The 7,414-nt window shown below is 50.7% G+C and overlaps 1 long non-coding RNA gene across 1 annotated transcript; it reads left to right on the forward strand.

The window, feature by feature from the left end:
* Positions 1-4,458: 4,458 nt before the first annotated feature.
* On the forward strand, positions 4,459-6,088 carry LOC131980931 (uncharacterized). The gene is made up of 3 exons (XR_009395261.1): positions 4,459-4,613; positions 4,687-4,751; positions 4,829-6,088. It is a non-coding gene; the product is annotated as an uncharacterized LOC131980931 (long non-coding RNA).
* The last annotated feature ends 1,326 nt before the right edge of the window (positions 6,089-7,414 follow it).

Raw genomic sequence — 7,414 nt, forward strand, 5'->3', positions numbered from 1 at the left:
GCTCGGCTGCAGATCAATCCACAGCGTAACCTTCCTTCTTATCGTGGTCCAGTAATCTGCAGACGGTGTCAGCAGCCTGGCCATTTTGCTAGGGAGTGCAGAGGGGAGCGTGCCCCTCCTCCATCTTCAGTGTCTGCTTCTATGGGGGCAGCCTCTCGGCGGGACCCAGCTCCGCATTCGGGAAACTAGCGCCCGTCGAACTGCAGAGCCAAAGTTCGAGGGGAGCCGTCACTGGCTCACCAGCTATATTTAGGGATGGGGAGGAGACCGGTAAATTAATCAGTGCTTGTCCACACATGGATGTGGTTATGGGGGGAGTAACAGTTCCTTGTTTAGTGGACACTGGGTCCATGGTGTCCACTGTCAGAGAAAGCTTCTTCCATCAGCACTTTGAGACTTGGGACTCAGAGAGACTTAAGTCTTGCCATTGGCTTCGGCTTCAAGCGGCCAATGGCTTGCCCATCCCATACCTGGGCTACTTGGAGTTGGATGTCGAGCTCTGTGGTAGGATTTTGCCAGGGTGTGGGCTACTGGTCGTCAAGGACCCTCCAGCTGATTCATCTCCTCCTGTCCCGGGTGTTTTGGGGATGAACATCTTGCGGAGATGCTATAGCACCTTGTTTGGGCAACATGGCTCTGCACTGTTCGATCTGCCCACTGTCGCCGAAGCACCAAAATCTGTGGTGCAGGCATTGCAGAGATGCCATCAAGCATCTCTGACTTCCCCTTCAGATGTCATTGGCAAGGTCAAGCTGCGAGGCAAGAAAGCTTGCCGTATCTTTGGTGGCACCATGCAGCTAGTTCCAGCCACCTGTTCCAACCAGCCATCTGGGGCTGGTGTACTCTTTGAGCCCTCAGATCAGGGCCTCCCTGCCGGTCTGCTGGCATCCCCAGCATTGGTTCGAGTCGAGGGAGGTACTGTGTATATACCTGTGGTCAATGTGGGCACGTCTGATGTGCTGCTTTACCCCCGCACAGAGATTGGTGCTCTGCGCGAGGTTTGTGTGGTGAGCTTACCTTCTGGGGTTCAGGAGGTGCCACCTTACCTGGCCAGTGTTGCATCACAGGCCGTGACTCCTACGCTACCAGACCAAATAGACGCCGTTAACCTGTCTGCTTTGTCAGCCGAAGAGCAGAAGGAAGCTCGGCTTCTTCTTTGGAAACATGCCTCTGTTTTCTCTTCGCACGACAGTGACCTGGGTTGCACCAACCTGATTACGCATGAGATCCCGCTGCTTGACGACACTCCCATCCGTCAGCGCTACCGGCGTATTCCACCTTCGGAATACGAAGTGGTCAAAGAGCATATCAATCAGTTGTTGGGTGCGCAGGTCATCCGGGAGAGTTGCAGCCCTTTTGCTTCCCCGATTGTGCTAGTTAAAAAGAAGGACGGAAGTCTGCGCTTGTGCGTAGACTACCGGCAGCTGAACAGCAGGACCCGAAAAGACGCGTTCCCTCTCCCTCGGATTGAGGAGTCGCTCGATGCACTCACTGGAGCCCGCTGGTTTTCCACAATGGACTTAGCCAGCGGGTACAATCAGGTCCCGGTGGCGGAGGCCGACCGACCTAAGACTGCCTTTTGCACTCCTTTTGGACTTTTCGAATGGAACCGCATGCCTTTCGGGTTGTGTAATGCACCAAGCACGTTCCAGCGACTCATGCAACGGGTCTTTGGGGACCAGCAATGTCAGTCGCTGCTTTTGTATTTAGATGACATCGTGGTCTTTTCCTCCACCTTTCAACAACACCTTGAGAGGCTGGAAGTGGTGCTGCAGCGGTTAAGGCATGAGGGTCTGAAGGCAAAGCTGTCCAAGTGCTCGTTCTTTCAGCCAGAGGTGCGTTATTTGGGCCACATCATCTCGGCCGAAGGCGTTTCCACCGACCCCAGTAAGATCGAAGCGGTAGCTGACTGGAAGCCTCCCACTACCATCTTGGAGCTGCGTTCCTTTCTTGGATTCGCAAGCTATTATCGGCGCTTTGTGGAGGGCTTCGCCAAGTTAGCTGCCCCTTTACACCGCCTTGTGGCCGAGTTGGTGGCGTCCAAGTCTAGACGGCCTGAGCGGCAAGTTGTCGAAAAATGGACGAGCGAACATCGGCAGAGTTTTGAGGCTTTAAAATCCAAGCTTACCTCTGCACCCGTCCTGGCTTACGCTGACTTCTCCCTTCCCTTCATCGTGGAGGTTGACGCAAGCCATGGAGGCTTAGGCGCTGTGCTCTCGCAAGAGCAGGGAGGAAAAGTTCGGCCCATAGCCTTTGCCAGCCGGAGTCTGAGGCCAACTGAACGCAACCCAGCCAATTATAGCTCCATGAAGCTCGAGTTTCTGGCGCTGAAATGGGCCATGTCAGATAAATTTCGTGAGTACTTACTGGGTCATAAATGTATTGTCTTCACAGACAATAATCCACTTAGCCACTTGTCCTCGGCTAAGCTTGGAGCCCTCGAGCAGCGTTGGGCAGCCCAACTTGCGTCATTCGATTTTGAGATCCGTTATCGCTCTGGCAAGAGTAACACTAATGCGGACGCTCTGTCTCGTTTGCATCCACCCAGAGCCGTGGATCAAGAAATACTCATCTCTGGTACACAGCTCCCACCGCCTTTAAAACAAGCTCTCCAGGCCCGAGAGCCTGCAGCCTATCAGGCTGCTGTCCAGGCTTTGCCTCAGTACCTGCCTGTAGACATGGGAGAACTTCAGCGAGCCGACCCTGTGATTCTGGAAGTCCTTGTGTTTTGGCAACAGAAACGGTACCCGAGCCACGAGGAGCGCAGGCGGTTGTCTCCACCAGCTCTGGTGCTCCTCAAGCAGTGGGGGCGTTTGATCGAGCAGGCTGGAGTGGTGTACCGGCAAGTCTCCCGCTCCGATGGGGGAGAAGCGGTGCTCCAGGTGCTTGTGCCAGCTGCTTTAAAGGACAAAGTCCTCACGGAGGTCCATCAAAATCACGGCCACCAGGGGGTGGGCCGGACTTTGGAATTGCTCAGGCAGCGGTGCTATTGGCCGGGGATGTCATCAGACGTGAGACGTTGGTGTCAGACTTGTGAGCGGTGCCAAGTGGCTAAGGATTCCGGGCCACCAGTTCGTGCCTTTATGGGGCATTTACTTGCCTCAGAGCCTAACGAAATCCTGGCGATGGATTTCACCCTGCTTGAACCAACCCATAATGGGCTTGAGAACGTCCTTGTGATGACAGACATTTTCAGTAAATACACGCTTGCCATTCCCACTCGTGACCAGCGTGCCTCTACAGTGGCACAGGTGCTCGTCACGGAGTGGTTTTCGAAGTTTGGTGTCCCTACACGCATTCATTCTGATCAGGGTCGCAATTTCGAAAGTGCACTCATTCAGCAGCTGTGTGGCCTCTACAACATTGAAAAATCCCGCACCACACCGTACCATCCTGCAGGTAACGGTCAGTGTGAGCGTTTCAATCGCACTCTGCATGATTTGCTGCGCACTTTGCCTCCCTCTCGAAAGCGCGAATGGCACTCTTGCCTACCTCAGATATTGTATGCTTACAATACTACACCGCATCAATCCACTGGGGAATCTCCATTCTTTCTCATGTTTGGTCGTGAGGCAAGGCTTCCCGTTGACTTCCTGCTGGGAAGGGTGCAGGATCCTGTTGATGGGACGATAAGTGACTGGGTCCGGGAGCATCAGACCCGGCTACACTTGGCTTTTGAAGGCGTCCAGGACAGGTTGAGGGAGGCAGCCCAACGTCGGAAGGAAAACCATGATCAGTCTGTCCGGTCAGAGCCGCTCATGGTGGGTCAGCCAGTTTGGCTAAAGGAGTTTGGCTGGAAGGGACGTCATAAGATCCAGGACAGGTGGAATCCAGTGGTGTATCGGGTGGTTAAAGCTCCCCACGGCAATGGTGCGGTGTATACAGTTGCACCAGAGGATGACCTTGCTAAGGTCAAACGGGTTCATCGCACACTGCTTAAAGCCATAGTCGGGATGGCTGCTTCAGGTGACCACCCTGTAACTCTTTCTGTCCCCCTTGACCAACCCGCAGCGTCTGAGAGCTCATCTGATGATGAGGACTTGATGGCTGTGGTAAGGGACACCCCTCTCCTGCCAGCGGGTCATCCGGCTGGAGAAGTCCAACCTACCTCTGCGCCGGTGATACATGTTGCCTCGACAGTTCCGTTACCCTCTGCACTCCCTGTCCACCCGACAGTGCAGCCACCTATCGGTACCGTTCCCTTACTCACCCCTTCAGGGAGTGATGAAGTTGTTAGGCGACGGACAGCCCGACCTACCGCTGGCCAACACTCAAATCTCCATCATTTACCCAGGCCTGCCAGTGAGGTGGCTCAGGCTGGGCCCTCAGCTGCTCTGTCAAATTCTGTGTCTGCTTTCTTTAGACCATGGTCTTAGAGTTAAGGTATTTCAAGTGCATCGTCGGGTCGACGATGAAAATGGGGGGGATGGTAGTGGTATGAGGCACTGTTATATTTTTGGTTTCACCCTGCCCTACTTGGCTCCTCAGCCAATCACTGTTTACACCGAGAGGATAAAAGTAGGACAGGTCCCCCCCCTCTGCCCTTTCGCTTCCTGCCTCTTCGGCCCGCCCCCTTCCGGGTCGTTGTCTCTGCTGCGCACCGCATAGCACAGGTAGGCACACCTTTAGCTCGCCGGTTTTTCACTTATAAAAGTATTATTTAACTAAAACATAATCTTGTCGTAGATCGGCATTACTGAGGCGGCCGTGGTGATGCATTTGGGCCGTTGCCTAGGTTGACCGGAGCATAGGTGAGTTGCTGTGAGCCACCGTTGCTAATTGTTTGTAGCCAGGTGCTAAGCCATCTCCGCTCCTCTCCCTCTAACAGCTGCTGGTCGCATGGTGTGTGGTGGCAGTCCTCCCCCGCTGCGCCGACCCTCTTCACCCCTCTCCCTCTTTGGTGGGGACGCAAACCGACCGGACTGGAAACCGGTATCTTGACCGTCACGGCCAAGTAAGAACAGTATAGAGTGATCTCGGCTATTTAGCCGCGGCTAACTGCTACTTTGCTGCTGCCTGCTACTTTGCTGCTGCCTGCTACTTTGCTGCTACTGCTACTTTGCTGCTACTTCGCCGGCTTGGTGTGGGGGTCCTGGCGGCCGTTCCCGGCCGACCTGTGTCTCTCGGCGGGCCCTGTTTCCTGCTGCTGCTGCTGCACGCAACGCAGTGTGGGTTTTGGGTGTGTGGCTCCGCTTGCACTGGACATTAAGAGTCCCGTTCGGAGACTCAGCCACCTGATCGGACTGTGTGTGTGCGTGGATGTTTGTGTGTTTTAATGTAATTAATCAAGGTGTGGTGTAATTCTGTTTATTTCTCTGGTTAACCTATTTTGATGATTTCTTATTATCTCAGTTGTTTATTGTTTTGTTTGAATAACCTGTTTATTTTGGGGAGTTTGTTGAAATTATTTAATTTTCTTTTGGGAGGGAAATTTGCTTTATAAATGGATTAATTGATTTAAGATTAACTGTTGAGTTTATCTCTGGCCGGAGACTCCTTAATTTTCTTTTTCATTAGTGTGGTTGATTTCTGATCAATTAAATTTACTATTCTTTAGCTTCTTATTTGATCATTCGTTAGCCCATTTATGTTTTGGGATATTGTTTGTTTCTTTGATGGTGCCCCCCTGTTAACTGTGTTTTTATTATTTTCCTAGAGTTGGAGGCCGACGGTGATGGTGGTGGTGGTTCCTCCTGGGTGGTGGTGGTCCCCTGTGTGCGTGTGATTCCCATTCAAGATTATTTTGTGTGCACTTCACGTTTTGCTGTGTGAATGGGGTGTTCCCCTCTTTTTTGGACGTCACTTCCCTTTTGTTGACCCCTCCTCCAGCCGGTAAGCCTCAGCTCGCATCCCCTTCTACAGTTGGGCTCGCTTCATATTTATTTCTTTCATTATCCCAGACCTTGTGATTAGTTTTTTTAACAATAAAGTTTTGTATGACATTTTGAACTCCGTCTCCTAACCTCCCTGTCTTGAACGAACCTGTGTCCTTTTACAATAGTTGATAATTGACCTTTCCTACGGGTCCTTGGGCCCTAACCCAAGGTGGCGTTGTCGGTAATATAGGAGAAAAAAAATCATTTGAGAGATAACTTAGTAAATCACCCCTAGTGCCGCCACACACAGACACACACTTCCAAAATACAATAATACACTAAGACAGTTCACCAAATCTACCAAAGCACTGAGACATTTAGTCAGTCACAGCACAGTGTCATAAAAAACACTGACAACTGATGGAAGAACACAAACTGAATCACTTTGCATCTGTCAAATCTACTTTTTTTCCTTTTTCTTTTACAATCAACAGATTATTGTATTGATCATACATGTAAATTAATGTTTGTGATGATTTTCATCATTTTTCATTTGTTGGCCATAATTTTGTACAACACTCAGTACAAAAAGTGAGCGAGCCATGTCAGAGCAGCTTTGCAGAATGTTTATGAAAGAAGAAGAGAGTAAATGAGGATTTGCAGTAAACGATTTACTGTATTGTAAATGAAAATGACTTACAGCAGAGTAAAGAGAAAAAAAAACAGCATTTAGCTGCCATTGATTACTGTATTGTCAAATACACAAAAAGAAAAAGGAGCAGAAAAAATCACTGTAAAAGAGGAAGAAAAAAAAGCTAATCTGCTCAGTCGTCAGCATTGGGCCACATATTTTCATTGACATCACACCTGATGTCTTCTCCGGCCAGGTATCTTGGGAAGGATCTTTCTGCATGCCTTATCCAGCCCTGGCAGTGGTCAGCTGTGATGTCCTGGCATGCAGCAGTCACTGCATCCAACAGGGACATTTGGTCATGTGGATGGTGATGGAAAACTCCTCTATTTGGGTTGAGGAAAGGGGAGTAAGGGGCAAGGAAAAGGGAGATCCTCCTGGGATGGGCATCACACCAAGCTGTGACTGCAGGTGCATGGTGGAATGCCACGTTGTCCCAGGTGATCACATGTTAGCAAGTTACCCCCCAACTCACCCTGTCCCCTCTCCCCCTCAGGTATCAGTCTATCATACAGCTCCTCTACAAACTGGAGAAGGCGTTGGGAGTTGTAGGGACCAGTTTGACTGTTGTGCAGGCCTCTCTATGTGACAGCCCATGGTTGATGAGCTGGTCGATGATGGCAGCTCGTATTTCATCTGTCACCGTATCTCTGGCCCTTCTTTGAGCCCCACCACACATTCTAACTATCCCTCTAGACATTTTTCCTCACTTGTTTTTTGCAAATCCTCCGCCTTGTCCCTTGTCTTATCTTTTGTTCTTTTCCCTCACAAGATCTGCCTATAAATATAGGTGATGTGATTGGTGATGTGATTGAAAAAAGCCCAGCACCTGAACTGGGTGAGACGGGAATCAGAGGTGATCAATGTAATCTTCAATCCATTAGTTTTGAACATGAGGTTTTCTGTT

This window comes from Centropristis striata, chromosome 11, assembly GCF_030273125.1.
Source record: "Centropristis striata isolate RG_2023a ecotype Rhode Island chromosome 11, C.striata_1.0, whole genome shotgun sequence".
NCBI classification, from domain to species: Eukaryota; Metazoa; Chordata; class Actinopteri; order Perciformes; family Serranidae; genus Centropristis; species Centropristis striata.